General features: G+C 51.8%; 1 protein-coding gene across 1 annotated transcript in view; it reads right to left on the reverse strand.

The window, feature by feature from the left end:
* Positions 1–5,818, reverse strand: part of CHRDL2 (chordin like 2) — a 32,091-nt gene extending 26,273 nt beyond the window's left edge. Inside the window, exons 1-2 of the mRNA XM_042838363.1 lie at positions 5,782–5,818; positions 1,365–1,534 (exon numbers count right to left, since the gene is read on the reverse strand). The gene's annotated coding sequence lies outside the window, so the exon portion shown is untranslated. The remainder of the gene's footprint in view (positions 1–1,364; positions 1,535–5,781) is intronic.
* Between the last annotated feature and the right edge of the window lie 3,501 nt (positions 5,819–9,319).

Raw genomic sequence — 9,319 nt, forward strand, 5'->3', positions numbered from 1 at the left:
GCGGAGCCACACGCTTAACCCCTGCATCCCTGCTGCCAGCTCCGAGCCCAGAGCGGGGCTGAACCCCCCCCCTGCCCCATCAGCCCCATTGCTGTGGGGTCCGTGCACGGAGCTGGGCTGCGTGGAGCCTCCCTGCTCCATATCAAGCCCATTGGAGTGGGGTCCATGCTAACAGTGGAGCTGCAGCCCCCTCTCCTGGGGCCTAATCGTAACCTTAACCCTAACTATAACCCTAACCCTGATCCCAACCCTAAACCTTATCCCTATCTTTAACCACTAACCCTAAACCTAACCCTAACCCTTACTGCCCTCCTGGGGCCACCAAGGTGAGCAGAGACAATGTGCCCTGCGGCCACTCTGTGGCCAATTCCCATCCCAGTTACTCCTCCAGGTGATGTGGCTCACATCAGCTCAGCAGCACCACGTCCCATGGTCAGAATACCTCACAGAGACGGGTTCCTGCAGCTCCCTTACATCCCCAAGACCAGATTTTTCTTGCTTTTCTCCCTCTTACAGTATCCCAGCTTATGCTTGCAGAGGTATTTTGAGCAGGATACTTCCCAGCACCAGAAATTCAGTCTATACCAAGCTGAGCACCTCCAGGTCTACATCCCTGCATTGGGCAGAAGTTCCAGACCTCATAGTGGCCCTGAGTTTCTCCCTTGCTGGGCTCCATCTCCTTCCTCATCTCCTGCTTCCCATGCCCCTAGTCAGGACAGACTTCCCCTAGTTTTGATCCTGAGCCAGTTTGTTATGGATTTTCTTCCGTTCATTCAATCTCAGGATCAGAGTGTGAGGTCTTCATGCCCAGCACCAACCCACCCGAGATTGGCACTGAGCCACAAGTGCCAACGTGTCCCCAAACCCCCAAATCCCATTCAGACCGGCCACGTTCCCCATTTAGCTTGGAAGGGAAGGTGGTCACAGGGAAATTCTGCAACAAAAAACTCTTCTTCCCATCTCTCTTCGTCCCAGAAGCTCAACACCATTCCCTGTACCAAACCACAGCTGCAGGTGCCTATTTCCCAGAGCTGGCTGTGAGAACAGGAAATCTCCTTTGTAATAACAAACCTGCTTTAATTACAGCTTAAATCATCAGCTTTCATACTTCCCTTTCGAGCTTATGTGGACAAACCATGATGCATTCCTGCACCCTGGACACGGCTGGATGCATTTCTCTGGAAGAAGTTGGCAACCATGAACAGAAGCAAAGCAGACACAGAGGAATCCTCACCTCCACTCTCCCATATGGGAATATTTGTGACCCTTGAAGAGCACGGAGCTGGAGGCAGAGGTGGGTGGCTGTAGGGATGGTCACAGGTCGACTTGTTTACGAAGGAGCTCTAAAAATAATATCGCCTCACCACTCACTGCCTTCCCCTGTGGATTGTGAGCATGGTGCTGATGAAGGACCAGGAACACAGGAGCTGTAAGCCAGGCACCTTCTGTCTGGCACCGTCCGTCTGCAGGAAGCACAGTGCAGCTGCTGTTGGATTTCATGGCTGACCGGAGGAATCCTGACACGACCACACACCTTCAATACAAAATACAGGGCTGGGTTTAAGAGCAGCCAGCAGAATGCCTGCGTTCTGGATCCAGAGGTCTCCAGTGGGTTACAGGAGCTGATTGTCAGAGCAACCCGGAGCCCATCCACGCTGCCCTTCTCTGCTCAGAGTGCTGGGGTGGAACCCTTGAAGCATCCATGCAGGTTTGGGATGGGGATGTGATTTAAAGACCCCACGTTTTCTCGCCATCCTTCTGTCCTCAGTGCCTGTGCGCGGTGAAGATTTATCCTGACCAGATGGATTTAGCTAACACACATCACACAACCACGATATTAAAGAGCTTGGACTAAATAGCAAGCTCCTTCCAGCTCCCCCCAGGATGAGGGCTACCTCCTCACCCAGCTCTTCCCTTGCACAGAGCAGACCTGAAAAGCACATTTGTAGCTCAGGTCTGCATGTGGCTATGGAAGGGCAGAGAAAAATGGGGATGTGAAGCCCGGATCAATGAAGTTATTTTGCATCTCTGCTGCAACAGCAACCACTGAATTCAGGACTGTAGATCCTGGCCCTGCATCAGGGCTGAAAGTTATGGGAACGTTCAGCCGTGTCCTAAGTGCAGACCCAGGAAATAAAGGCCAGGCTTGTTGAGAGCAAGGTGCTGTGTTACATCTCTCTTACATCTCATAAAGAATACATTCACCCTTTGGCAAAAAGAAATGAGGCTCTTTATCTTAATCTGTGAAGGAATCTGGTGGACAGCTCGATTCTGCCAACATCAATCCATCTGCGATCACGAAGCAGGCTCCAAAACCAGGGGATTGGCTTGCAAATAATAAAACCTGGCTCCTTTCTATTTGCCTTCTGGTTCCTGAGCCTTTAGGTCCAACTCACTTCATGTTTTCTGGGCAATTCCTTTTTGTTTTCCGAATGAAAACTGAGATTCTCCTACCAACCCCTGAACAAACAGCGTGGGCTCCAACAACATCCCGTGCCATGCGAGCCTCGTGGCAGGACAGCAAGCTGGCAGGGTTGCAGGGTGCAGTAGCTGGAAGTTTGCAGCCTGGAATCATGGGCCAGGAGAACCACACGGTTTAGAGCTGCCAGCAGTGGGCAATGGGACTGGAAACCTGCTGGATGTAAAGAAATCTGGCTGCAAAGAAGCAGGAGCAAGCCCTGACCCAGGGGTGGAGGAGATGCTGCTAAAACACGCTGTTCCTTCTGCCCACCATGGGGAATGCAGGCATAAATCCTCAGCGTTGGCCATCCCAAAGCAACCATCACACTGAATCCCCATGGCCAGCCCACACCACTGACCCTCAGCCACCCAAGCCAGCAGCAAGCTCCTTCCATGGAGCAAGGAAACATCATCTAGAGGGAGTACAGTTACACTACAAAGGCTAATGGCTTTTAAATAAAGAGAGTAGACTTAGACAAGACACTAGAAAGAAATGCTTCACATTGAGGCTCTGGCACTGCAGCTCAGAGCTGTGAGTGCCCACCCCCAGCGGTGCCCAAGGCCATGGATGGGGCTGTGGGTGCCCAGGGGGGGCTTTGAAGTCCATTCCAACCTCTGGGACTCTGGGGTTCAATGAACTGCAACCATTGGGAAGGCTGACACCCAAACTCAGGGCTGCACAGAGCAGAGGTGAGATCCCTCCTGTAGCTCCACAGGCTTTACTCATCCCCCTTGATAGCTCGTGGTCATATAAATAATGTCTGGCATGCATTTGATGGAACTTATTCATCTTTGATGACTTTTGTGGGTCCCTTCCAACTCAAATGACTCTACAGTCTGACACTGGCATGCTAGAAGTTGGACTCAGTCATCCTTATGGGGTCCCTTCCAACATGAGATATTCTGTGATTCTGTGATTCAAGGTCTACTTTACTCATCTATAGCCAATGGAGATGGAGTCCTTCCATCAGAAGGGGATGGGGATGGAATAGGATGATGCCTCTCTGCCATACTCCACTAACTAGGGATAAATTGAGCAAAATCCACATTTTCTTCGTGCCACAGCTTCACAAAACTCCCCTCTCGCTGACACAGGGTGACACAGAACAACCTGAAAGGGGAAAAAGAAATCAAAGCACTGAGCCCACCCAAGGGCAAGGACGTATGGCTCCTGCCCCATTGAACCTGTGCTGATCAATGGCACACAAGTCATAAGGCTAGAGAGGGGGGGTGATTAGGGCTTCAGGGCTCCATTCCCCACCTGGGAACCACACAGAGATGGAGAGAAGCAGATGCAGAGGAAAAACATTCTTCTCTGAGCTGCAGAGAATGCCTGACCCTCATGCACAGCGCTCTCACCACTGGCTCTGCACCTCCAAACCGAACGTGAAGAGAAGTGCTGGCAAGGGTCCTTCGGGCTGTTTTGATGCTGTCACTTCTTGTCCTGGCTGCTGTCGAGCTTCCCTTGTTTGAGGTGAATCTCATACATTTCTCACTGCTTTCCTTCACTGCTCGCTGGACTCTCCATCCCACTGCACCCCCCTGAACAGAGAGGGTTGGTATCGACCTCAAACACTCAGCCATCGCCTTTCCCAGCACATGATTGCCTGCTCTCCTCCTGATGAGTGATTAATGCTGGTGAGAGCTCAGGAGGCTCCTGGAGGTTTCTTGAAGGCAAGGCCCACGAAGGCAACCTGCAGAGGACATCAGCCTTCCTCTCCTGATTCACAACCCGGGAGCAGCCCTCACATTTATCACTCTACAGCGATGTAACAACTGTAGGAGATAACATCTGCAGCCCAGGGTGCTGGAGGTAACACTGTTCATCATAGCTCAGGTGTGCTCCCAAGGCTTTTCTGGGTATGCAACAGGATCTGGTCAAAATCCACAACAGAACAGGCCAGCAATGGCTTGCCAGAGTTTGGGAGTGGTTGTTTTCCATGCAGACAACCATAAGCACTGCTGCAAAGGTGGTTTTAGCATAACTCTGAGCCATGGGGGCTGGGGAACTTTTCAGAGCCCTAAATCTGCACCTTTGAAGGCTTGAGGTAGTCACCAACTGATAAGGCTTAAAAACAGGCAATGAGATAATTTAGAAATGGAACATGGAGAGGGAAATTCAGTAATTTTTTGATCATCTGAGCTCACTGGCAAGCACAAGAGCAAACACACAGCAAGTCGTCTATAATCTAATATAGTCTATAATCAGGGCAAACTGATGGAGAGAGGACAGGGAAGAAGAGCAATGATTTCCCTCCAGGGATGGAGATCAGTGACCAAAAGTGGGTGCAGAGAGGCAGCAGAGCAAAGCCCCATGGAGTACAAGCAATGGGATGGATTGTCCAATGCAAGGAGCAGAGAGGCTGAACAGCAGGACACAGAGAAGGGTCAGAGATGCAAGGATAAGCCAAGGGGTGGAAGGAAGCATCAAGGTGAAGGACAGAGAGGAAAGCTGGGAAAGTTGTCTGTATTTCCCATCTCTACTGCACAACATCCCCCCCTGCACTGGGGGCTGTGGATGAGTGACCCCATAGCTGGCTTCGTCACTGGGAGAACCACAAAGCGACAGTGGCTAAACGCTGCCAGCTCCTCGGGAAAGTGAGAAGCAAAGAAACGTTGCTTGACAGGCTGTGTGAGGCTGAGGTGTCGGCTTGGGGAGGCAGGATGTGAGGCTGGAGCCGTGCACAGGCTTAGGATACCCTCTGCAGGCCAGCCATGAGCTCCGCACGTCCCAAATCGCAGAGGCTTCGCTTGGAAGCTGAAGACTCCGAAAGCAAATCCTGCCGAGGCCAGGTTGGGTGTGCAGCAACAATGTGGGAGAATATCTTTTGGAAAGGCAAAGATCCCTTTCCAAATCCCAACCTCTGTTGCTAGAACTTCTGCAGAGAGCTAAAGCTCTGCATGGTGGCAGTGCCTCCTCTTCCCAGGCGCTCTGCTCCTTCCCAGCTCCAGGAGGACCTGCAGAAATAACACTCCTTGTCTCCTTCCATCCAGTAGGGACAATTTCTGGACCATACCTGATCCCAGCACCAGAGCAATGCTTCCCTCCTGTTGCCATACGGGTTCACAAAGCCATGAGGATTTTTTGGTTTCCTGTCACTTAACCTTTATTGCAGACCGGTGTCGTGCGGACAACCGCAGCAAAGAGGGTCAATGCACTCATATCCCTTTTGTCATTTGAAATAGAGATGATTAAAGGCCAGAACTGTGGATAAGAGAGCAAGAATGAGAGCCCTCAGCAAGCTCCCAGCAGCCCCAGCTGCCTCCCTCCAGCCCCATTAGGAAAAGCCACCCAGCAAAAGCAGCACCGCAGAGACCAACCACACTCAGAAGCTGTTCCTTGAGCAGAGGTTTCTCCTTCCTCTCCCCAGCAGCAAGTCTTCTGAGCAGGCCCAGGGGTGTAGGGCTTCACCTCCATCCCTGCAGCCATCTCTGCTGTCTGGGTTGGCCATAGATCTTCACCAGAGAGGGAGCTGATGCTTGAATTAAAAGAGGCCAAGAAGACAAATTGTTTTAGTGCCACAGTAAACAGATGAAAAGAAGCAGAAGAGAAACACAAGAGATTTCCATAGCAACCAGTACAAAGGCTGTGGCTCTGCTGGTTTTCTGTGAGCCTCCTCCTCTGCACACAGGCAATCCAGGGGTGCTGCTATGAGCACTGACCCAGTAGGAAAGGGATGGGTTTTAGGGAGCTCACGATGGAGCTGGGCACGCTGCAGTCCCCTGCACCAGCTCCTTCACCAAAGGAAGAGCCAGGATCTTCTGGAGGGGTGTTCTGAACCTAAGAGCTGGTTTAAAATGCAAGAGTGCAATGAGCAAAGGGTAGAAGTGTCACTGAGGCACACAGTGGGCACAGTAGGGATGGGTTGGGGTTGGACTTGGGGATTTTAGGGGTCTTTTCCAACCTTCGTGATCCTATGATTTCACCATTTTATGATTCTGTGGTCCTATGGTGCCACATCCATGATGGGTCCCAGGCCCCACCTACCCCACATGCACACAGATACTCAAGATGGCATTTCCATTTCCTTCTTTCCTTTCTCTTTCCCTCCCTATTTCTCCTTACGTTCCTCCCAGTCCTGGCACAAATGCTTCCCTTCAGTTTTCTTTGTCGGGGATGTTTGCACACCAGGATTTTATCATGGAATCATAGAAACACCAGGGTTGGGAAAGACCTCCGTCAAGTCCAACCATCCACCGACCCCCAACGTAATCCCAATATTTGTCTCTTTGTAACACATCTAAATGTTTCTTGGACCCCTCCAGGGATGCTGACTCCCCCACTCCCTGGGCAGCCCATTCCAGCACCTGACCACTCTTCTTTGAGAAGAAATTTTTCCTAATATCCAACCTGAATTAGAACATCACGTCATTATATAATAGAAACAAATACTTGTTCAGGCAGGACCAGCAGTAGGAGGAGATACCGCAGCAGCAGGGACAAATCAAGGACTAAAACTGAATGAAGAGAAAATCAGAGGCACTAAAAATTGAGGCTGAGCCTCTGGTAAGGCTTCAGAGCCCCCATTGCCGAGCAGAACATCTTCCTGAAGCCTCACAAAGCCTCCCCTTCCTCACATTCCCAGGGCATGAGCACATCACAAAGTGTGGATGGATCCATGTTCCCTCCTCCCCAGTGCAACAGAAGAAAGAGATGCTCCTCCTCCCTCTGTGCATCCTATCAGCACATCCTCGGATGCTGCTGTGGGAAAGGGCAAACTCACAGCAGGAGGAGTTTTGGGCCAATGGGACAGGGATGATTTATCCCCACCTCTTTTTTTCATCTCCCAAGATCTTAGAGCTGATGAATCTTCCCTTAGAAACTTTGAGATACGTTTGACCCTCTAGCAGATGAAGAACCCCAACCCTACAGCAATGGCTTCCCCAAACCCCCTTACACCCAAAAATTAAGGAGAGGACAGAGCTGTGCCTTGCTCCTCACCACCTGTGAGGAGAGAGCTGCTGCCTGTATGCACACTTCTGTTCCCAAGTGCCTTTCACCTGCTGCTGTACAATACTGAAGGCCAAGAGAGAAGAAGAAAGATAACAGACCTCCTGACCCAACACGTGCAACAGATCAGAAAGTGGAAGAGTGGTGGTGAGGAGCCCAGCACGGATTGACATCACATTTACAATCCAGACACACCAGGGTCTGACCTCACAAGCTTGCACATGGCCTCAATCATGGCCACATCCAAACTGTTTTGGGAGAACAGTCCACGGCCTCAGGAACCCCATTACTGTGCCTGCAGGTGGGAGGGAGCTCAGTGCTCCAGGCCAAAGCTGTGCCAAGGGTCTTTCTCATGGATGCCCCATCCCTGCAGGCATTCAAGGCCAGGCTGGATGTGGATGGGCAGCCTGGGCTGCTGGTTGGTGACTTGCACACAGCAGGGCTTGGAGCTGGATGAGCGCTGTGCTCCTTTGCAACACAGGCCATTCTGTCATCCTATGATTCTGTGATTCATGTCTCTGGCACAGGGGAGTGAAGGAAAAGGAAAACCAGGAGTGTGATGCAGCCCCTTTCCCTGGGACCTTATCCTCCCTCTGTCCCAGCAGAAGACTAAACTCAGGGAGCAGCTGTGCAAAGCAGCTCACAGTCTGACTCCCCGTTACTTGCCCAAGGCAGGAGGAGGGCCATGGGTTTATATGGCCAGCAGGGACATTGAATTACAGGAGATTTACATCTGACAAGGGAAAAAGATTTCTGGTGACAGGGATAGGCTCTGACAGCCGCCCCGGGGGGAGGTGAGCTGCCAGCACTGGAGGTTTATCAGAACAGGATGAACAAGCATTGCTCAGGAATGACTCAGGCTGAGCTGATCCTGCTGCGGGGAAGAGGGATGAGCAAACAGCTCTTCTAGGACCTGGCCAGCCCCATTTTCCATGAGTCCTGTTGCATCTCTGTTGCATGATATAGCACAGATCTGAAGTTCCCTACAGCACGTGTCCTCCACAGCCGGCTGGTCAGCACTGTGCATGCAGCATCGCGCTGGGGAGCTTCACATTCCTAGCATTTCCAGAGGAAAGGATGCTCATCCCAGCACTGCAGCTTCTCCCCTCAACCTCTCCTTCATGGAAAACTGTCCTTCTGTAAATCCTGTCTAAAGGTTGAAGGGGGAAAAAGGAGCTGCCATGAAACAGATCCCACAGAGCTCGTCCCTACTACTTCCATCTCCTTGTGCCTTGCTGTTCAGTCCCCATTTGTTTATTTTGGAGCATATCCAGAGAATGGCAACAAAGCTGAGAAGGTTCAAGAGCAAAGTCCCACGGGACGCAGCTGAGCCTCTGAAGAGCATTTAACATTTATTCATGGAAACAATCAACATTGCATCAGCAAAACTCCAAACACTGACAGTAATCACAGAATGATAGAATGATTTTCCTCCTAATCCCTAAGCTAAATCTATCTGACCATCCCCTCCCTGGCTACTTGCAATCCAAGCCCCCCGATTACACGGCAAAGCTGGATGCCAAAGATGGCCTTCCTCTTCTCACACACCGCGCAGTGACGCTCATGCTGCCACGGCCAAAGCACCATCAGACACTCAGCGATGAACAACGCATCATTTATTAGACGGACGGCGCAAGGCAGCAGCCCCAGGCCAGGCAGCACCAGCCCTGCTATGGCACGGCCACGTTGCCAGGGGCAGCCAGCAGCTCCAGGAAGCCCCCTGCAGCCGGCACAGCCATGTCACAAGAGCACAACGCTGGGGGGGCTGCGTTCCAGAGCCAGCTTGGTGTCACAGCAGCCCGGAATGCTGAGCACAAGGGCAGTGCCAGCCCCAGAGCGCCGCCCAGGACCGAGGGAGCCAGGGCTGTGGCGGGCAGGAGCAGCCCATGGCGATGGATGGGGCCGCTC

The sequence above is a fragment of the Centrocercus urophasianus genome, unplaced genomic scaffold, assembly GCF_019232065.1.
Source record: "Centrocercus urophasianus isolate 14NV4802_14NV808 unplaced genomic scaffold, USGS_Curo_1.0 seq_777, whole genome shotgun sequence".
NCBI classification, from domain to species: Eukaryota; Metazoa; Chordata; class Aves; order Galliformes; family Phasianidae; genus Centrocercus; species Centrocercus urophasianus.